We start from the raw sequence: 24,160 nt of genomic DNA on the forward strand, positions 1-24,160 counted from the left end.
ACATCCCTTTACTTTTCTCATTCTTGCTTATGGGCCACAGCAGTCTCCTCCTGGTTGGTCCACTGCAGTTCTGAGGTGGGTTCCCTTCTTCCCCCTGCTGTGTGTACCTGCATGCCTGTGGTTCTTCCCAGCTTCTCCAGCCCTTGGAGATAGGAAAATAAACACTTTTGTTGTGATAACTCCCTTCTCCCACTGCGTACTTTTGTTCTGCCTTTCTGCTGCTGAAAGTAAACCGAAAGGCTGCCATATTCCAACAGAAATAAAGCTAGTAATGATGTGTTCATTGATGGGAGCTAAGGATGGTTGAGATACAAGGCTAAAAGTGGCTGTTTTTGCCAGGAAACTCCATGTTGTTTCCATCCAACAATGGTAAAATGGTGACCCCTGATCTGGATAACAAGGAAAGCTGTGACAAATGGTGAAAACCTTAGAAGAGACTGTGAATTCTCTCCAGAGTTTCAGAATAGCACATGTGGCTTTCAGGTGGCTTCTCAGAGACATTCCACCCACCAGCAACAAGAAGTGACATACATATTGACTCACCAAGCATCAAAGAAAGTATTGTACAAATAATGATGACCCATCTCAAATCTGAGAAGAGCAGGACAGAGAGACATCATCACAATAAGGTTGTGACAATCCTCACTGGAATCCACCCCTCTTCTGCTTGTCTGTCTTCTGTGTGTGCTTAGTCTTCAGTTAGGGATTGAACTAAGCTGAGAGGAAGTTTGCGAATGTGCCTAATAGACAACCTTCTTCTTCTGTAGCATATGCCACACAGAAAAGGTCACAAGTCACATCTTGAAAGAGGGGCTCCACTTACCCACGGTTTCCACAGATGCCCTTCCTTGCGGCACTCATACAAACGCTCGGTGCCTGCCAGGAAATCAGACTTACAGTTGTGATGAGGCAAGCCAGAGTCCGGGAAGGCAAGCCCAGGCAACCCAATGGATTCCCATCCCCAAGATCCCTCACATACTGTAGTTTACCACAGGAAAGAAAGAATTTAGTCCAATTGACTTGGCACATGCCAAGACGACATTGTTTAAAGACAGGCTGTGTACATTCAGAAGCTCAAAATCAATATGAAATTAACCATAAATTTGAAAATGCTGGTCTAGCATTTATTTCAGAAGTGTACACTACAAATTCACTCAGTGAGCCAACTAATTAAAATTCAGTGGTAATACTAACTCTTAAGTAGGACTATCCTTGGATTCTAATTATTGGTCCAAATACAAGGGACCTATGTACCTAAGGGAAAATTATGCAAACATTCTTTAGTGTGTCTTCTTATATAACAGAACAACTCACATTTAAAACTAGGCATATTTCAGAACCAGTTTGCTGTTTGATTGGGGCCATAGGGTTGCAACCTAAAATAACGAGAATATAAATAATACACAATCATCATAACCTCCCAGAGTGCTCCAGCTGTTGGGTGGTATAGAAAGTAATTAATGAATGAATTGAATCATAAAACAAAGCAGATATAAATGCCAGATTAAAATGCAACTGAACGGCTGAAAACTCAGGAACAAACGAGCATGGTGAAACAAGTGTCTAGCTGTGCATCAAATTCTTATTTTAATTAAAATATAATAAACTAATTATGAATACTGTTAGGAAGGCTGTAAAAACTAAGGCATAGTTAAATGTCTATCCACATATTCAGCTGAAAGGTGCAGAACAGGATATTTGCTGTAAGATTTTCAAAGATTTTCCTCAGGTACCTCTGAGTACCTGCCCATCTAATCTCATATAAGAATGGGACCATGAGCAGAACATTGCATGACTTCCACAATGCTTTGTGAAAGTATAGAAACAAGCCTGATGCTTCATTTTTCAGGTGCTGTTGGCTCAAATCTTGTAGTTCTCATTAAGATTCATCATGTATATGCAAGTAAGACTGGACCGTACCACAAAAATAACTGAATGCCCTGAAGGTATAGGATAAGGCAAGGTACAAATGCAGATCCATTGCAGGCAGAGTGGCATTAAATTTTTGTGGCTGTAATTACTTTTACAAGGGACTAGCATTCTTGGAAAGAAAACCTTTGTCAAAGAGTTTGATGCAGCATCAAACTGCCTGAAGACAGGTGTGCTATAGTTAGATTGATGTATTTCCCCAAAGGTAACGCATCCATAATTAATACCAAAATGAATTCCAATGTTACTAACAAGCACATTCAGTAGAAGCTGGTAATTAGCTGCAGCATTGTATTTAAATTCTTCAAATACACAGGGGTGTCAGCAAGGATTTTCCTACTATTTTCTTAAAAGATCATGCTTTAGAGCACTTGGCAATTAATAAACAGAGTTTGTACTCTAATTGCCACTTGCAGTTGTCTTCTGAATCCAATTGCTCATTGTTCTTGGCAATATAATGCAATGTTTTGCCTTACAGAGTGTTCTTTCACATCATGCCCACTTTCTTTTTTTCCTGTCACCAGTTCAAATAGGAATGACAATGGTAACAGTATGAATGATAATATTTCACAGGTTGTTTTCAAGGTCATCAGGGATGCAAAGCTGGTGCGATGTGACACATTTTTCTTGTATAAAAGCCTGTTGAGTTGCATCTTAGATACCAGGATATGACTTTTCTTTTCTGTTTTCCTCTTTTTTTTTCTGTTTTCTGGGTGAACAGTTTATTTCATCTGGAGTTTCTTCATGGTGACAGCAACTACACCATTTCCATCCTGTTTATTAAACAAGTCAAAGTACAGCTGCAATACTAGCAAGCTTTACATGGAAGTGCTGCTGTTATACTCATATTAAAAGTGTTAGACCACTGCTGCTGTTGGTCTAGAGAAGGATGCCCCCTTATAACTGTTGTTGGCCAATGCTTTGGTTAGAAATGGTTGAGAAATTTGTTAACAGTTTGTTTTACTTCTGGAGTGAACATGGACTTGGACACAATTTGTAGTCAAATATACACATTTCCAGGCTTACAGTATAATTCACAAAGATTCCAAAATGCTTTCAGTAGAATACACATATTTCATAAATGCACATTTTATAAATCTACGAATATCCTTTAATCAAAGGAAGAAGAATTGGACATTTCAAAAAATGCAATGATGTCTGCACGTGGAAAATACACACAAAATTATGCATGTCTTTTTATGAAAAACCCCCACAAAGTTTGCAAACTGACATGGACCCCTCTTGGAAAGAGTTTGAGATGGAATTTGCAGAACTTTGGCAAGCTCCAATTTTGTGGATTCGCTTATCCTTCAGAGAGGATGGTTTTAGATGGAAGGCACTACCAATCAAAGTGCATCATGTAACTGTTCCATCTTTATCTCCTTCAAGTATATTCTGTGGCAGGACTTGCCCAAGACAATCTGCTGCCAGAAGCAAAGGACTTAGAGGGCTCCCCCACAACCCTACCTCCATTCCATGTACAGAAGCAAACTGAATTTGACATGTGACTGGCATACAAAGAGGAAGGAAAAGAAGCCACAATGCCTTCTTTTCCTCCCACAACCATGCAAACCTTATCAGTGGTTCTCCATGGCTGCAGAAGGAATCTTTCCTAGCCCTGCCCACAGAAGCTAAGATCTCAACTTCCGATCTTTTGCATGGAAAGTACACACTGTACTACTCAGCTGCGGCCCATCCCCTGTACTTTTTTCAAGCACATTTTGGTCTAAAGAAAACAATAAAACTAACAACTCGAACTTCATTCTTCGGACTTCTACTAAGTTCAGTGAGGTTTATTTACGAGTAAGAGAGCAAAAGACTGCAGCCGAAGGCCAAGTGTTTCCACTCCTCACAGGCCCTCTCCACCATCTTTAGGTACTGGGAACATTTCAAAGTCTTCTGTGTGAACCTGGGTTCCTACACTCCTTCTGCTCTTTCTGTGCTTCTATAATTGTGGAAACTGCAGCATGGTAAATGCATGGTGCACCAGTTTGTAAAATGTTAACGGTGGAACATTTCTTACATACTGATAGTACTGTCTTCCTCCACAGTTGAATGCAAAAGGATAGTTTAGGACTGCAGAATATGCTGTCCAGCACGCGCAATTCTGTTCTTGAAGAAAGGAAATATGGCCACAGTGCACCACTGCACAGAGCTACCACTGCTGGATCCCAGTAACCTTCACCCAGAGTGGTTGGTCCACTCTACCTAATGATAGGGCCAGCCCTGTGGAAATCAATGGTAGGGGTGGCCCTATTCTTTGGCCCTAAAAGACATCCCGCAGCTATTCCATCTTTTTCTCCTTAGCACATCCACTATGGATTTTAAAAGGCACAGACTGACATAAAGGCTGAAGGCATGATGGAAAAATGCAGGTAGGTTACAAATGGAAGATGATATTGCTTGAGCCCTGATGCCCTCACCCTCAGCATAATATTCTGCTAATCAGGTGAGGTGCTGGTGTGATGAAAACCTCCTTCCAACAAGCACTCTAGAATGTAGGGTGGAATCTTGTAGTAGAGATCATGACAGCTGAGTGGAACTTTAACAGTGGAAACTTGGAAAATATTTGTACTAGCTAAAGTACTTGCTAGATGTGTTGGACTACAACTCTCACAATGCCTGACTTTTGGCCACGCTGGCCGATGCCGGTGGGTATTGTACTCCAGAACTTCTGGAGGACACCAGGTTGACAATCAGGAGCAAGGCAACTCCATTTTCATGGTCACGGTCACCACAATTATCCCCGGCAAGTTTGCTTTTGTCCCATGAGTGTTACAGAGCAAATACAGCATTGACAATCTTGTCCAAGCCTTGTAGCATGAATCTGCATTTAAAAGAGAAGCGATGATGTGGTGCCAAGTAAATAGTCAAAACAGCCAGCTGAGGCTTTTTTGCCTGTCATTTCTGGCTGGTCATTAAGTTGCAGCAAAGCTATTGCAAAACAGTAATCAGAGAACATTTCTTAGTCTTGGTGGTCAGAATATGTAGCATATTTTGTGCAGACTTACCGAATGCTAGGAATCCTCCTTTGTTGCAAGGCAGCTCTAATTAAAGGCTGAGTCAATCACTGTGCCTTTGCTGGCGGGGAGCTTTAAAATATGTTTGGGGCCTTGATCCAGATGACAGGGAAAAGGAATGGTTTCTAAGGTATCTATTTCCCCAACCCCCCATTCTAATTTTGCCGAGGTGCTGATGGTGGAGGAAAGAATTGTGGTTTGTGGGAAAGCACTGAGGGGCCAGATATGAAAAAAGAGTGATCTTAATGACTGTAGTTTGCAGCTAGACAGTAATCAAATTACCTCTGAGGAGATAACATCAAAGCCTTATAAATCAAGACAAAATACTGATTTTCTAGGAAGGAAAATAAATGGCTTCCACAAGACTAGCTAAATAGAAAAGAGAAAGTATTTACGCTAATATCTTTTGAAATCACTTGCAGCAGGGTTCATAATTCCTTAATACAGCACAAGAAGAACAGATGAATGTGTATGACTCCTAAACAGAACCCTTCTCTTTTGAGAAATGGTATGTAAAGTCTCACTCTTATTGGAAAGGTCACAATCGGCCCGAACATCAAATAGAACCACGGAATGGAGATGCTTTATATATTGAAGCTGTAGCATAGACCATGATGGACCATGGGAAATTAGGTGGGTTAATGTATAAACACTTGGATGAATCACATGATGGATGTTGGGCTTTTTTTCAGTATGGCCAACTCTGTTGCAAAATTGTACTTCTCTGGGTAATTTAAAGATCTTTCCTGACTCTGAATTCCTTCTTAATTTCTAACAAATTTCTTCATGAGCAGGATGGAAAGAACTTAGAATTAGATATTATTTCCTTCTGAAACTACTGAGTAGAGTTTTGTGTGTTGCTATCAGTATGCTGATGATATACAGCTCTATTTCTCCTTTTAATCTCCATCAGATGAGGCTGCACATGTGCTAAATAGGTGGCAATCAGCTAGGGAGGGCTATCACACCGAAGCGCAATGCAGAAAAGACCGTGATGCTGTTAGTGGGTACTTCCTCTGACTGGATGGAAGGTCCTCAAGCTGTTCCAGATGGAGATGACTCCCTTGGAAGGAGCTGGTTCATGGCTGGAGCATCCTCCTCTAAGTTTCTATGCCACTTGAGGGTCAGGCTGCCTGAATGGCATTGCATCTATTCAACCAGCTCCTGCTGCTGGCCAAGCTATGCCCGTATCTGGAGAGAGATATTAGATATTCTGTTTTTAGTAAACTATTCTCTGGTGTTCTCTGAATTAAATTAATGCAATGGATTCTATGGGGAAGGGTGCCTTTGAAGACTGTTTAGAAGCTGTAGCTTGGGCAAAACATGGCAGCTAGATTATTAACTGGGACCGGTAGTTCTGAAAATTTAAGACCTGTTTTATTTTGCTGGCATTGGCTTCCACACTAACTTGGCTTGAGACTGCAACACTTGATAGAGTGTCTTTCCTAATCACAATCTGTCTGTACATTACGGTCAATAGCCAAGGCTTTTCTCTAAGTGCCAACTCCAAGGTAGGCTTGGAGGAGAGCAGCAAGGAAATTCCCAGTAGAATCTTCTCAACTGTGGGATATTCCCGCTGTTTAATCCTACCTTGTTATCCTTTTAAGATGGCTTTCTATGCCAGGACATTTAAAGAGATATTAGGATATTTAATGGCAAGGAGGGGTATTCATCCTAGGTGTTTTACAGTGTACTCTGCATCTTATATTGTTTTAGCTGTTTTTAAGTTGCTATTTCATTTTTGTACTTCAGAAGTTTTATGATGTTTTACTGTACTGTCTCTTATATGACTTGTCATAAATCACACAGAATGTTTAGGCTGTTGGGTGCTATAGAAAAGCAATGGTCAGGATCAGGGCTGAATGACTCTGCAAATGCCGGCAGAACCAGGAACACCTTTGCAGGAACTTGCAGGGAATGGCTGAGAGGCAGTCATACGGTGCAGCTGGAAGCCCTGGAGATCAGCATAAAAGGCCTCCTTGCACTGCTGCCCCTTGCCAGGTCAGGCCAGTGTGACTGGTTTGTCTGGATGGAAGCTGTCTTAACACCATAGGAACCAATTAAGTCTATCCAGACTAATTGAAAATTCCACCCATTTCTGATTGGTTTTCTCCTTTTCTGCTTCTTTATTTCTGCAGAGTTTACAGACCCCCTTCCTCCAGCTATCATTTCCCCAGAATCTATCCTTGGGGCTAAGAGTACACCAGGAGGAAAGCGATTTAAAAACTAGAGTAATTCATGATCTTGATAGTGCTTTCTTAATGATTCTGCAGACAGATGGGAGGGAATGGAAAGGATTAATCAGTGACAGAAGTACACATGACCAAAACCTTCTAGTTGCTGTTGTGTTTCTGATGATGTCACTGGGAATGTGTAGGGAAACATAGACATAGATATTCTCAAATACATACAAAGATTCAGATTTGGAAGCCTGGTGAAACTCCTCAAAATTATAAATGGATCTCAGAGATGTCTGCTCCTCACTACCAACTAATAACTGCATGTCTATAATTAAGAAAGTGATGCTAGAAATGTTGGGAGACATATGCAGAAAAAACAGCACAGTACCGAGCCATAGTATAGAGCCGTAGTAAAAATGCTGCAACTGTGAAGGTTGTAATGAAAAGCGGCAACTGCAGTCATAATTAAGTAGCAACATGTAGGCTTGCTTTAAGGATCATTGAGGCTACTATGTTTCTTTGTGGTAATAACATAGCTAGCAATATCAGGAAAATGAGCAGACCTTCCAGGTATTTTTTCACACGGTTAATACACAGCTTAAGGTAACAGCCCTACTGTCTGTTCCAACCAATTTGTCCTCATGGGCATGCATTTGGGATTCTCTCCCAAATTATACAGTACTTGCTATGTTGTTGATATTAAAATACCAGCAAACTATTTATTTCTGTATAAGCCTTTCTTAGCCTCCAGATGTTCTGGACTGTAACATGCATCAACATTGGCCATTGGCTGCCACTGATGGGAGCTGTAGCTCAAATCTTCTCATAGGTGTCAGGGATAGGAACTGATAGCTCTTTGGGCCACTTGCAGTAGATTGAAGAGGCGTTTCTGACTCCCAGTCTGCCAGCTGGGCTGGACAGCCACACAGGGTGCAGTATGCCATAGTCCAGAGATGTCACACTCCCTCAGGAAGGACAAGAGAAGGTTTTCCTACACACCTAGAGTGGTGCTTGGTGATTACATGGCCACAGCTTCCCAAGGTCATGGTGGTCTTGGCCAAACAATGCAGGCTAATTGCCTGTCTGTTAGATTTGACTTCTGCTCAAACTCTCCTTGTTGTTTATTTTCCTAGCTCAGCCCATTTCATTAATCACTCCTCTGCAACCAGTTTGAGCTGAACATGGTAGGGGTGCTGTGTTATGCTTTCTGGTTCAAGTCAGGAAGGTTGGGGTGGAGGGGGCAAAAGCAGATCACATGCCCTGCTCTCTTCGGTAAGTACCTCTCCATTATAGAAGCAATTTGGGTGCAAAGAGAAGCACTTCTGTTTTATGTTATGGTCTGCTCAGGGATCTGAGGAGGAGGCAGGTGGGCTGAGGGGAACAGTTTCAAGGTTACCTAGAGGAGATTCTCAGACAAAGCACGAGAACCAGCCTGCCTTGGGAAAGGAGGTGGAGGTTTCTGAACGTGGGCAATTGATTGAGGGGATGTTCCTTGGCTCAGTCAGGAGACAACAGGTGAAGCAAGTTGACCAGAAGTCCTCCTAACTTTTCCACTGACTGGCCCTCAAGCATCAGGAGCTACCCTCAGGGTAGAGTCAGAATCTTTCTGAAAGGGAAGCAAGGAGGGGATTTTCCTTTGTTGATTCAACTCTTCACATGGACAAATGCTTCTCCCATATCCCACAGGAAATGTGCAGAAACCTGCGAAGATGTAATTACAGGACTGTGTTTCAAAGGTCTTAGTAGTGCCTTCTGGACAGGGAAAACATGCAGGGAAAAGACCTGCTCACTACAGTGAGAGAGAAGACACAACAGAACTGAAGTGCAAGCTGTCCACACACAAAAGTTCCTACAAAGGTGTAAGACAGAAATATGGGGAGGAGCCTGATTATCATTTTCTAAGTCTGGAACCAAAATCAGGTTACTTGGAACTTCAGGATACTTGAAGAAATCCAGACACATTCCTACTTGACCACACACCTGAAAATGGACATCTAAAAAGTTGAGTATATATGGATATCAGTACTTTCCTTGAGATTTTTTAACTTGTACACTCAGACTGAATATGCTTGTTCAGCTATTTAACAATGTTGGCAAATGTTTCACTGGTGCTTTTAAAAGTAAGTAACAACTGGACAATGAGAGGTGATTTGTTGTTTTCATGCACAGTTGGATGTATGGTATTTAAATATAAAATTTGAACAGATGATAAGCAAACCTTATCTCATCCTATTTTCTTGAAAGTGTATTAAGCTTGCTGTCATGGAGATAAATGTTCCACGGCAAACAGTTTGTGTTGGGGCTGTGTATGCTGCAGCACATGGCCTTCCCTGCATTCTCTCAGGTGCAATGGAGAATGGTCTCCTGTCACCAGCACAGATGTAATATTTAGTGGCTCATCTGCTTGGCTTCTCTACATGGAATAGAAGGAGGTACTGTCTGGTGCTTAGCTTCGTTTGGGCCAGCCCGGATAGCAGGATTGGTTCCCAAGATTTCTATGGATCCTCAGTGCTTATATTTTTAGGGTATCTCGGGGAGTGTTTTCAGAACTTCCAGACCAAATGAAGTGAGTGTGTGAGAGACAGAAAGATGCAGAAAGAGATAAATTTATCTCCTTTCTTTTCATGTAGGTACTCAAACAATTTGAATACAGTTCTTTCCAACCAGAGCAGGAAAAAAGTCCCTGTGTAGACCTTCCATCCTAGAATAACATAGCAGAGTATCTCACCCATCACTTGTGTGTGCTGTCCCAACCTTGGCAGTGTGGCAATGCACTCCTCTCCCTTTTTAGTAACACCCTGGTCGGGGGTTTTTCTTCTTCTACACACAGCATGTTCCAAATGTATTAGAATGTTTTCACAGGACTAGTTCAAGACATCTGGCTACCTGAGACAGAAAATTAAAAGTGGTCTACTTTCAGTTAGAGAGTCTAAAACCCAAAGCAGCTAAGCTGTTTGGTACATGAGGCACAAGATCCTAGAGGCAGTTCTTCCCATCCCACAGCAGTAAAAATAGAACAATAATTCATTATGTAAGTAGCAATTTCACACCTTTTCATGTTATGTTGTATCTGCTGTCTGAGGCAGTTGTTTAACTCTGGCTAAAACTAGGCTTGTCCTCTCCTCACAGCAATAGCCAAAGTTTTGGCATGTTGTCTCAAAAGGAAGGACTATTGAGTTCAATTGAACTAACTTTCTAGAAATTGTGCTTAAAGCTGCAATTGTGCAGTCCAATCCTACTCATGTTTCCCTATCAAGCTCTGCTTACATCAATGGAGCTTACACCTGGCGTTTATAGGATGTAGACCTCATCTGTCAGAATGGTTTTAGACAGCAAATGTAGAGATAACATAAGAACTGCCATACTAGCTCAGGCCAAAGGTACATCTAGTCCAGCTCTCCATACACGTGGTGACAAACAAGCTGCCCAGCAGAGTGCTCAAGCAGGATGGGTGCAAGACCTCCTCCTGCCCAAGCTCCTCAGCAACTGGTGTATGCAGGCATACCACCCCTGGTAAAGGAGGTAGCACATGACCAGCTTGTGCCACTGATAGTCCCTCCTTCATGAATCTGTCCAATCCCTTTTTAAAGCCTTCCCATGGCAGCAAATCACCTCTTCCCATGGCAGCAAATTCCACAGTTTAACTATACATTGTGTGAAGAAACAGTCCCTTTTATCTTTCCCAGACCTCCTACCCATCAGCTTCATCAGATGACCCCAGGTTCGAAAGTTATGGGAGAGGGAGAAAAATGCCTCTCTCTACTTTCTCCACACTGTGCATTATTTTAAATGCCTCTATTATGTCTCACCTTACTCAGCTTTTTTCTAAGTGGAATAGTCCCAGTGGTTGTAGCTGCTCCTCATAGCTGCTCCAGCCCCCTGATAATTTTTGGTGCCCTTCTCTGTACTTTTTCCAATGCAATTATGTACTTTTCAAGGTAAGGTGACCAGAACTGAACACAATATTCCAAATGCAGTCATACCAAAAATTTGTATAAGGGAAGGAAGATTTTGGCAGTTCCTAATTATGCCTAGCATGGAATTTGCCTTCTTTGCAGCAGCTGAGCACTGACCTGACATTTCACCTAGCTGTCCACCATTACCCCAAGAACCCTTTCTTGCTCAGTCACTGCCAGCTTAGATGCCATAGAGAAGTAAGCAAAGTAAAATAGTGAAGTAAAGTGTATTTTCATGAGTTTGATTTTAGCACCAGGTTGCCAGGTATTTATCCCTTCAGTGCTTCTTGAAGCTACAATATTAGTCCCAAATCACTCCTGTCAGTTCCTGGTTTCCTTTCTTTCCCACCCATAAGTCCTTTTCAATTAGGCAGGTCTTAATAAACCTGAATCTACTTTGACTGCCATCTGGATTTCTTTGCATATGCTACTGTTGTGGCTTTATTACAGTTACTTATCACCTAATGATTCCCTTTTCCCCCTATCGTAGTCCATTTACATTAAAAACTATAGAAGTTTTCTCAGACATGGTCAGTAGGACCTACTCCCAAATGCATGTACATAGGTTTGCACTGATGTTGCCCTTCTAGATATTTTCTCAGTTGTAGAATGGGTAAATTGATAATATTGTGGTCACATGATACTATGTTATCACGGTCACCTTTTGTTCCGGCAGGTCTCCTATGTCTTTAACATCAGTGCCTCCGTCATAGTACCCTCTCTTGCTGATGTCCTCTGGTCATCTCTCTTTGGAGATAAGATCCCTCTCCCTCTCACACTTGCTTGTATTTGGAGTCTTGGGCACTGCTTTCCTCTTAATCTCATCAGTTTGTCTTCTGGAAAATGAGAATTTTTGACCAACCTTGCCCAACACGGAAGCCATTTTATGAATGTTCCACTCCATCCATCCATGGCTAGGCAGAAATTCAAAGTATTTTCCATTTATCTCCATTTCAGTGTGGAGAGGAATCACCCACTGCATTTGTGCCTATGAGGCAACCTTGTCAGGCAAACATGTCAACCATGAACCAGAATGAAACTCTTCAGGACCCAGCAAGTATATGCCATCTAAAATGCCATTTATTTTGTTTAGTACTTATGTTATATATTGTAAACCGTCCAGAGATGACAGTGATGGACGGCCTATAAATGCCCTAAATAAATAAATTTAGGACTAATTTGTCATTAGTAATAATCAACCAACAATTTTATTAGATCTGAAAGGGATTGAATGCCACATCAGTAAAGCACACTCCTCACAGAACACAAAGAAAAAGGAGAACCTGTGTGGTATAATGGTGTAGTGGTTAAGAGTGCTGGGGTGGGACTACGGAGGCCTGGGTTCTAGTCCTCACTCAGTCATAGAGCTCGCTGGGTGACTTTGGGCCACTCAGCGGCTCTCATGCCAAACTACCACACAAGGTTTTTGTTGTGATGATAAAATTGAGAAGAAAAAAAATTACATAAGCTGCATTTTGTTCCTTGGAAGCTGAAAAGGTGGGATATAAGTATAATAGATAGATATTCAAGTAACAATAAACATGTGATTGACCCACATTTATAATAGTGCAGTTTAATTGCCTGTGCCTGACTAAAGTAAATCTGTACCTTAATGTTAAGAAACTCATGCCTGAGGTTCATAGTCTATGGTAGGAAAAGTAAAGAGTAAAATCAATAGTACATTCCCCAAAGCATTGATGAATATATTACATCTGGTCAAGGAAGGTAAAAACTGATTTCACAAGGTAACATCTGTGCTTATTAAGTTACCTGCTTGAATTGCTGGAGCTGATAATGTAAGTATTCACAGCAGTCAGATGCTGAAAAGAATCATATCAGATGAGGTACAGAATGGAATACAAAGTGAGTTAAAGTACTTTCTCCAGATTAAGGTAAGATGGTCCACAAGTCTCTTGTGGCACAAGGGATCTCACTGAAAAGATCAGATGTCTTTTTCATCCTTCTGTCTTGTGTGCCATTTACATGGGAGCTGCAGGCAGGTAATATCCAGCTAATTTCTTAGAACTGATGGCTTGCAGCATTCACACCCAGGTCGTACCTAGGGAGGGGGCACCAGTGATGCTTGAGCTCACTGAAATACTCCAAACTTTACTTCTCCAAAGCTCTGCCTGCCATTCTTGGTTGTGGTTTTTGTTTCTGGTGGGGGCACATCCAAATAGGAAAAGTGTGCATTTCTCAGAAGTATGCATTTTCTGCCCATTGATGGTCTGAGCAACCTATGACTAGACTGGGGCTACAGGGCCATGGGATTGTTCAGACTTCCAGTTTCAAGGATGGAAAATCACTCTGACCTGGAGAGTCCTTCTCTTCCTTACCACGCACACAGCTAGAAGTAGGCAGGCTGCTTCTCTGAGGTCACAAAAGTTTACTGGGCTTCCCCGGGATGTGAAGAGGAGGGGAGCAGCAGGGGCAACATATTAAGCATCTTGGCAGTGCCTTGACTTCCTTCTCTCCTCCTCTGGAGCACCTGCACTCAGCAGCTGCACTCGGCTGTTTGGCTATTTTGTAGAGCGGAGGAAGCCTGGGGGCAACATGCGCCCCTGCCCTTCTGCTCTCCTGCATAGGATGCTTATGATCCTCCAAATTCAAAGGGTTGCAGCATTCCAGAGCACTGCAACCGGAAGAATGAAAAATTGCTATTTCCTTTTAAAATGTGCATTTTGAAAAGTGCCTACTTTCCCCCTGTTAAAGCATAAACAGGGAGATAGTAAAAGTTTATTTTTAAAGTTAGGCGTTTCTTGATATCTCCATTTTTAAAGTGCATTTCCTTCGCTCACAGTATGGGAATATTTGAATGTGTGCATTTTATCATGTTAAGAATGCATAATTTTAAAATGTGCAACTTGACAAATAGAAAACTTTAAATTTTACTTTTTAAAAGTGCATTTTTAAGTGTCCTTTTTGCAAATGCAAACCTAAGCTTAGAAATGTGCGAATGTTTTGAAGAATATGAATTCCCATTCGTGTTCACATTCAGAGTTGTGAAAGAGGCATTTTCAAGTGATTTGCAAACTGAAATGAAATTCTTATGCATCCCTACTAGTTCATAAGCGTAATGGTTTTCCTCCATAAACTTATCTTCTCCTGTTTGACACGTGCATGATTAGACTTAGACTCTCATTTGCCACATCTGAAAATGACCAAGTACAGCTCAGAAAGCTTCAGAATGTCCTGGTTCAATTACATGCATGTGTTTGAGAGAGAATTAAAATAATTCAGAAACTTACATTTTTAAAAGGAAAGCAGTAGTGCAGATTAATAGATAAATACTAGAGGAAGTGAGATGGACCAGAAATAAACAGATTCAGCTATCCTTCCTCTAGAAAAAGAAAACTGCAATTCTGGGCTCTCTTTTTGCATGAAAAGTATTGCAATATTATTTGTAAATGGAGCATTGGACTTTAGAGTTAGCATTTGTTTGAGCATGAAACTTTTCATGGTTGACCAACTTTTCAGCTACATGGCACAGCTATATAATCAGTGCTGTGCTGAAAACTTTCACATTTATCCCATTCTCATTCAGTTTGGTAGATAATGCTTTCAAAATAGATTCAGAGGCATTTTTGAAGAAATTCTCCTGGGTTGGGTTTCTTGGGCTCCCTTACGAGGTGGGTTGTCCTTCATTGGATAATAAGTTGTAAAGAAGCTGGCAGCTCCCTTGCCTTCCATTAAAGTCCAAGGGAAGACATCATTGAGTAAGTCCTTCCACAAGGCTTTTCAGATCAGGATGTGCAGGCAGCCCGGGGGCTGCAGAACAAGGGAGAGATAATTAACAGGAGGAAAACACGCACAGCACCCCTGGTCACCTTATAGTGATGAGGAAAGCACAAAAAATACCACAAAAATAAACCAAAACTACACCACCCTGGGAATGAGGCAAAGAAGTATCATGGGATAAGAAACCTTTCTGGAAAATGAAAGGCAGACTTGGACACAGATGACTAGAGTTGAAATTAATTAAATAGAAATAGAGATGGAATTGTACACTTCCTTGGACACAACATTGTCCCACCCCTCAGACCTGCACCGTGTCAATACAAAATAGGGCCCAAAGTACCGACAAAGTTGATACCGCTGCCACTTGCCATAGAAGCATAAAAACAGCAACAGAGAGAAACCGTGCTACAAACCCTGGTGATTCTTTCCTGCATGAAATTGTTGGAGAAGTTGATGTAACTTGATATGGGTTACTTCCTTTGGGAATGAAAAATTTGTTAAGTTGTCTAGTAATGACAGAAGATAATAATGTAATTCACACAATAGCTGAGTGATCAAAAACACAATCCCAGTCAGTCTGGTTTATGGCTGCCTTGCTAGATTTCTGTACCAGGTTACGAATGTTTTCAATCTGATGAAAATAGTCTATATTATCAGCCCTTTGAGTGAGAGGGAAGTGTTATAGAAGAAATCTCTTAGACACATTGCAAACTCTACTAGATTAATTTGTAATGATAAGAATGTAATTAAGGGTTGCTAGGAGCAAAACTAAGCTAAGTAGCAGATTTTTTCTTTCCTGGGACAGTTTTGCAGACATTATCACAGAAAAAATACCATCTATTTTATAATGAATGTCTGGAAAGTAAGTGCTTCATGAATAAGGATCCAAGTTTAATTTTTTTTTACAAGTGACTGTTTTTGTTGAAAAATGGATATTTGATACTAAATCTCTATGTGACAATTGGGTTATGTTTAGTAGAGGCATCCTTCCTTAGATGTTGAAGCCATATTTCAATTATTTTCTCACAAAGGCAAGGCTTGTGCAGGAGAAGGAGAAGGAGAAGAAGGAGAAGGAGAAAAGTCAAATCAGGGAGATCTTTAAGTTAGGAAGGCCATAATTAACTATACTATAACTATCTACAGTTAATAATAGTCCATGTAAGCCTAACTTTTCTTGTGCCTATGGTGGTCAAATGCTTCTGGAGGCCCTTATGGAGCATGCACAGAAATGGGGTCAGCTTCTGGTGGTCGTAGGGATGACAATGATGATTATATAGCAGATAGCTACCCAGAAAATAGATAGGCTAATAAGATGCTTATAGGATCTATCAAGAGAGTGACATCTGTAATGGTTAATGCCTGTAGAATTAGCCTCATAATGATAAATACAGCAAGCAAGAACATGGGTTTATGCCACCTAAGCTGCTTATCCAAATGGTCCTTAGGCATGCCTGCCTTTTGCTAGCTTGCACTAGTGTTCAGGAGTGGCATTTGATGTATCTCTACTACTCAAATACATATTGACTTTCATTTACCTTTCTTTTAGGACTCACAAATTCATAACCTTGAGATTATCCTTGGCTAAAAAAAGAAAAGAAAAGAAAAAGAAGGGTCTTGTGAATGAGTTAGTATATTATTATTATTATTATAACATTTCTATGCTGCCCCTTGCCAAAACCTCGGGGCGGCTTACAACATGATAAAATACATTGAAATACAATAGTACATAATAAATTACCATTAAATACAAAAATACAAAAAATACATTGATTTACAAATATAAAATTAAAATTATCAGTATCTTTCTGTAAAACCAGCAACACTCCACTTGGTGCCCTCCAGATGTTTTTTGACTTCAGTTCTGATCATTTGTAGCCAGCATTGTTAGCAGTCAGCAATGCTTGGAGCTGTGGTCCAGAATACCTGGAGGTCACCAGCATGGGGATGGTTGTCCTTGAGTAATTGTACTGGCTGGCTTTGTTCTGGCTCCTGAGCAAACTTTTAAGTTCCTTAGCCTACTGGGAGCCAGGATGGCAAATCTCCCACATTCAAAATGTTAAAATCTCAAGTTTTCTCTCTCTTAAACATGAATAGCTTTGAGGTACTCAATATGCTCTTATAAAATAAGAATTGAAACAAACTTTCATAGATACAGCTATTCCCTTCTTGGAGAGACTCATGGTGTACTTGCTTGACACAGAGCTCTTAAAGCTGAGGAGCATGTCAGGGGAAAAAAAAGAAAGCACTGACATGTTTGAAAGCATCAAAATCCCTGTTTAGATTTTGAAGAGCAGAAGTTTAACAATCCTGAGGTGGAATAAAAGAATCTCTCTGCTCCAGTTTTCCTACCCTGCATAGCTTTTAATATTGAGGATTTTTTTTGTCCTAACCATGAAAAGATTTGCAAATTTTAGTAATTCCTTCTCAAAACAAAATTGAAACACAAGTTTGACTCTTCCCAATCTGGAAGGAAGAGTGTTATTTTTGCCACCATGTTTGTTCTCCAACATTATGTTCTGGAGTAACTTGTAAATGTTCCAATATTTCAATATATTTTACTATAGGTTGAAGTCTGAATATGGAACACTTTTCTGCAAATAACTAAACTGTCTATTTTATTGTAGCATTTTTTGATCTGGAGTGTTGGAAGGAGAGTTGAGCCAGAATTTCTCTGAAGAATTTACTCTGAAGATAATTCTGAGAATTGTCTTTGTTTCTCCAACCCTTCTCAGAAAAAAGTAGGCCACTTTGAAGAATTTTCTTTGACTACTTTTCACCATCTTTTGGCACTGCTGCCATTTCCCGCACAATGCCTTGAAATTATGTCAGGTCCAGATTATTCTGTTGGGCACACAATGGTGGCCAGGCTGCCAACACAGTTTCAACTGGGAAAAATATATATAATCCTTACAACAGAAAAAAGGAAGGTGTTGCTGTGCTATCACATGTGCTGACAAGCCCCACAGTTCTGACTGTGTTGGATGGATTCCCCTGTCTATGGAGAAATTTATTAGAATTTACCTCATTCTCAGGCAGAAATAAGGTGAGGAATTTTGAGTGACCAGTTGCACAAAGTTCTTGGTGGAACAAACTAGGCTTTCTTCACCCATGTCCTAACTTTCTTTCTGGGCTGTACATTCTTTGTTCAGAGCAATTTGTAACTGAATGCTGGTGAGTTTTAGAAGTGTGCCAAAAGGAAAGAGTCACTGATTGAACAGCCTTTCTTAATACATTAGTGGCAGCTTTTGGATTGATATCCTCCACTTATTTTATATTCATCTTGCAGGAACTAGGCTGTTTCTAAATGAAAGAATTTCTAGGGGTTTCTTTTTTCTACCCTGGAGGGATAGGAAAAGAGAGTACAGAAGGCAGGAAGGACTTTTACATTGCCCAGTAAAGAAACAAGGCTTGTAGATTTGTATGTGAGCAATAGTCCAAGCACCTAATTGTGATTCAGTTGTAGTTTTGGAATATTCTGGTACAGCTTTGCTTGTAAGAAACCCTTTAGAGAGATGGGAAAATTGTCCAGCTGTTTCTGTAGCATTCCCAAATGTGGTTTTAGTAAATGAAATGGCTTATTATGACTTCAAAAAAGGGCAAGATATGTTTTAGCAGTTCTTAATTCCTTTGTATTTAATTTTCATTTAAAAACCCATGGACCAGAAACTGAAAGAAAAGTATCTAAAGGTTAAAAAATATCTAAAGCCATGTCAAAATATATCAATGGTTCTAGCTGTTTGGTGTGTGTATGTCAGTAATTTTCTTGCATTTGGAAAGTTTTCTGTAATTTGTGGTACATGCCTAAGGAGGTCAAGAGTTATTTAGCACATTCTAATATGATAAATATAGTAATTCTCCTATGTCTTCACAACATAAGATCTGTGTTGATTCCTCTATTAATTCTTGGTTGAGAGGAAATTACATTTTGTTGATGCTGTGCTTAGAACGCTATCATTTGGATTTTCTAAAAACCTTAAATATATATCATACGCAGTCTTGACTTTGAAGCTACAAGTAAGAACCACTATCCTAAGAGGTGATCAAGACTAATGTTATCATAAAATATGATGTAGATAACAAAACAAACTGCAGTCAACAATTCTATATGATTGATAGAGATGAAAGGATAATTTGAAACAAGGAAACAGGAAGAGTAAAAATGTAACAAAGAAAATTCCTTAGCCATAGGGGGAGGGGGCTGGGATCAGATAGCAGGAAGGAGTTGGCATGTAGACAAGACAGCAGGACCCTTGCTCAATGACCTCATGACTACTAACAAACACACCCTGCATAGGAAATAAGCTCATAATAATTCACCTGGGAGGGACAGAGTGGGGTGAAAGAACAGGTATTGGAGCAGCATGGAATAGGCGGACAGAAACGATTGTAACCTCTCAGTACCCTGGCCAATGAGGGAAAAAGCAGAAGGAAGAAGCAGCCGGGGAAAGGGCGTAAATATGGGATGTGAACATGTGCTCAGCAAGCTGGCAAGGGGAAGGAAACCCTTCTGACTCCCTTTATTGCAATAAAGTTTCAAAAAGAACTCTCTGCTGCCTGGTGCATTTGCTCTTCTGAGGGAAAGGAAAGATTGTTACTAACAATGATGATCAAAGCCTCCCTGTCCCCAGTGTGTTAGTTTTACAGCAGTTTTCTTCAACATGGCATAGTCCAAATGTGTTGGACCACAGTTTAATGATGCCTGGTCTAGCATCAAGTTGAGGAAGGCCTTCTTTGAGTTCTGTGCTTCTCTTCTGTTTCACAATTACAAATAATAAATGAGCAAATAGTGGATGGACTCCCTGGAAAAGATCACCCAGGCTAAGTGTCACTGATACAATGGACCTGTGTCAGACTACAGAGGGAGGCCCAATTTTTCTCCCTATACTCCTACATACAGAAAACAAGATATATCTGAAATGGGCTCTGTCTTAGCATGGTTCCTGACCTGCTAGGTTTCTATGATCAGAGCTCTTAGATGGATGGCCATCCAGCCAGGGATGCTCTCACTTACCTCCAGACTCACCTCCATAGCTCTGAGAGGTGAGGAGAAATGTCAGGTGGAGAAAGACAAACCAAGTGGCCTCCAAACTAAAATGAGTAAGGATTTAAAATGGGGGATCAAACTAGGTGATCTGAAAAATGCATGACTGTATTTCCATATCTTAAATTGTTTGTTAACAAACTCCAGTATGGATGCTTGTGATCTTGACTGGGTCAATGGTACAGGGAAGGTGAGGAGTTTCATCCCTTCATAATTCTATTTTCCCCATGAAAATACCCTTTCCCAGCTGATCTGGAAGAAGAGTTGCTATTTGTACCCTTACGTTTCCACCACATTTAGGGGCAAATAGTAAGTTTCATTGGAAAACTTCCATTCCACATGCTTCAGTTTTGATCCAGAAATTAGGCAATGCACGAGGTGTGTCACATGGTAATGCAGAACACAATGCAAGCAGAACACAACATGGGCATGCAAACAAATGGACAACTTACCCAATGTAGATGACCAAGCAAGATTGGCCTTGTTAATGAGCCAGAAAACAGGACATTCCTAGCTCTGCTGATTGACTCAGGCCTGGTCCATCATTGAGCCACAGCCTGATAGCATCAAGTCCACAAATAAGCTCAAACTTAATGCTTTACTCAGCAGCTGCAGATACCAACTAGCTTCCCTTGGCTGCATATCTGTGGGAGTGGGGCAGGGAGAACTCCATCCTCCTTCATGTGCCCTGGGTACTCCCTCCACCCCATAATAACTCTCCCTGTGGACCTAAACAATAGCCCTGGTTCAGATTTTTATACATAGAATGCTTATGTCTATATTCAAATTGTCTTTTCCTTTGCAGCCATAAAGTTGAAATTAGCAGACAGGCAAGAACAAATCCAGTCTCAGGAATCTGAAGTATTATTTTATTATCATTTCATTTCATCAACACAATGAAATTTCAGTAGTTACCAGAGATGGGGAGTTGGAACCCGCATGCATTGATAGGCTACTTGATTTCAATGATTAATGCAAAATCACTTCTGGAAAAAGACTTACAGCTGATGTTCTCTATTGGGACTGCACATGCATCCCTTATTAATTCCTTACATTGCAAGAAAGTATTTTCTTGATCAGTAACAAATTGTTAAGATGATTCTTCCTTTAATCACACTGCTTTCCATAATCCTGCAATATGAAAAGACAAAGGTCAGTATAAGTGGGCAATGAGTATTACCTGTGAGTTTGATTTATTCAGCACTAAAAAGAAGACATTCTTATTTTGATCTGGGCTTTGGAGTCAGACTAGAGTTCTGTGCTGCCCTTGAAATGATGAGAGTACACTCCAAAATGTGGTATATTTGACATCACTTTCTACTATTCGCTTTAAGGCATTTTTGCTTTATTTTTCAATAATTGGGCTTATTACAAACAAGCTTTATTATTGTGATCTCACAAAATTGTCCCTTTAGTGCAACCAGTTCTGTGTGTATAGTATAAATAAATAAAATCTCCACAGTTGATATACAATTTGATGGCACTATATGTTCCTTCCAAAGTACATGTATTTAACAGACAAGACGCTAAGGGGTGGTGGTAGTTGTCCTTATGTGTGCCTTTGTACACACATGTGTACACACATACCAGCTGTGTAGATATGCACTTAATGAAGTAGGTAAAAGTCATGTTATGCAGAGGTAGCATAAAATATCTGCCCTTAAGAAGGTGCATTGGTTCCCAGGTTCAATTAAATGTGCTGTTGTTGATCCTGCTTTGACTTTGGAAAAGAACCTTGCATACAATTGTTGCTATTTTCTTTTTCTGGTGGAAACAGTAACATAGAAACTTAGAAACATAGAAACAGAGCGAGTCAGAAGGGGTCTCCCGGACCATCTAGTCTAACCTCTGGCACCAGCAGGGATATTTTTAAAACGGAAAGCAGGAAAGACAATGGGACTTTGTGATTGCCCACCTTAGGAATTCCATCTCTAGGGAGACCTAATAGAGTGACTATTTTCTAGCTTTTCGGAAAATGATTAAGCAAGTTCCCTTTGCGGTCTTTTGATGGGAAAAATAACTTTTATTACACAGTAATTTTTGAAATAAATCAGCATTTTCTACTTTTTTGGGTGCGGATGGTAACTAAGTGATGTGAGACAATATGCAAGACATTTTCTCTGGGCAATAAGCAGAGAGTTTACCCTTTGCCACCATGTTCCATTGTCCCAGCTGTACGTCCATTGCATTTATAGTTCCCCTGAAGTTCTGACTGTGTTTTGGCAAGAGTAAGTATGGCTTCTGAATTCTGCTGGACAAGAAAGAACTGCTGGAATGGCAGGGAAGGTAGGTGGAGAGACAAATTGCCAGGTTGCTCTGCTTTTATGACTAAATGTTAAATGCAATCAGTGACATCTAATGTGGATAGTGACACTGTAACTGCCTGTCTATTTGCCTATATAGTCCCCTGGAGGGATTAAAAGGTTAGTGGCTTAGTAAAAAACAGATGAATAAATTAAGCAATATAGTATTCAAAAAACGCTAAATTGTGTCCATTCTTGACAATCTCATTTCTGAAAGTGAAAATTTTCACTTGCATCGTCCTTTGTATAATTCTACAAAATAGCATGGGCAGCCTTATTAAACGGGAGGTGCAGATGTTTAGAAGAATGAAAGGTAAAATGATTGCCTGCATCATCACCAGCATGTGGCATTTGGAGTCCAAATATATTCTTAATGTATCTTAGGTGAGGGGGAAAAACACCAACAAGCAAAGCCTAGTTGTAGAGTCATATTTGAAAGTTGTACTTTAAAATTTGAACTAAAACTCCAGGCAAGCTTTGTTTTTGAAAATGAATGGGCAATCTACCCAACATAAGCACCAATTTCAATGAAAGAAAGTTAAGGATGTGTTTACCGCCAACTGAAATTACTGGGTGTAACACTGGTTGGCAATAAAATCTCTTGTAATACAATTCTATACATGTTTAGCCAAAAATAACTTCCATCAAGTTCAATGGGACTTACTAGTATTAATAGCAAGAGCAGGCATCCCACTGCCATCTAATAATTTGAACTCCAGTCCCTATAATTCCTGCTAATTTGGCCATGCTGGTTGGGGAATGATGTGAGCTGTATTCTAAAACAACTTGAGGATATCGGACTGGTGTATAGGGTGCAACCATAATATTTCAATGTTTTTGATGGCATCCATCCCCCCTCCCCACTTAAGAATGTGTTCTTTGCATATTACAGAGCATGTTTTCAGTTTGCCAAGCTCACTCTGGTGATCCTGTACATTTATTGCTTGAGAACCACGCAGAGCCTTCTTACCATCTTTTGGTAGGTTGCCATTTATGATGGTCTTCTTGCTGTTGATAAGGGCCATTTCGAAGTCAAGAGCTCCCTATTTACAAATTTCAACAGTCTTCTTCAATGGGGCATTACAACGCAGCTGGATGTTTCCACTTGCAAAAGACATTTCTTGAGCATTGATGTCACTCCTCAAGAGCTTGCTGTTCTTAAGAACATGTTTGCAGAAGTCTAGTGAAGGTTCTGTAGAAGAGTCCCCATGCCCATTTCATGAGATATCATCACTTCAGTGTAAGAAGCAGCCTACATACTTTGGAGGGGAGGAAAGTGAACAAAATTGAGTTAGATGCTCAATTTCTATATCTATTTTATATAAGCTTCTTAGAGCCCCAGGCCATGATGGCCACATATATAGTACACCAATGAAATGTCTGGTCCTTCGTAGGGGAAACACATGAGAGGAGAAGATGAGCCAGCCAGCCCTATCATCCTTTTTGTCATTCTGAACTCATGGAGGGTAACTTTCTGAAGGGAAGAGAATCCTAAAGAGCCAACTAAAGGACCTACAAGGGACCCTGATCCCAAATATCCTCAAAGCACATGGTAGCTCACTGAGAGAATTCAAGATGGCTTTTCTTCTCACTGGGCAGTGCCTTTCACACTTCCATTCACCACTTTCTAAAACAATTCATTAAATCAAAACAAAGTTCCTTTGTGAGGGTTCTTTTCAAGTCAGTGACATCAATGCATTTATTTAAATTTAATAGTACATATAGAAGATCTTTTAAAAAACATCTCAAAAACAAGGAATACAAATTGTAATGGTAAGTGCTTATTAGCTTCTAAAGGACTTTATGTGTATATAAATACATAATTTGATGCCTTTTCACCCTTCTTTCTACCCAGTATAGCTTACAAATTAGGTGAGAAAAGAAAGGAAGCACCATACAGGAAAAATAAACAACCTTCAAAGGTACAGAACTGTACAAAATTAACATCTGATAAAAGTAAATAACAGTGAAACGTACACCAGCAGATTCAGCT

This window comes from Varanus komodoensis, unplaced genomic scaffold (genome assembly GCF_004798865.1).
Source record: "Varanus komodoensis strain SLA01 unplaced genomic scaffold, ASM479886v1 scaffold13_3, whole genome shotgun sequence".
Classification (NCBI taxonomy): Eukaryota; Metazoa; Chordata; class Lepidosauria; order Squamata; family Varanidae; genus Varanus; species Varanus komodoensis.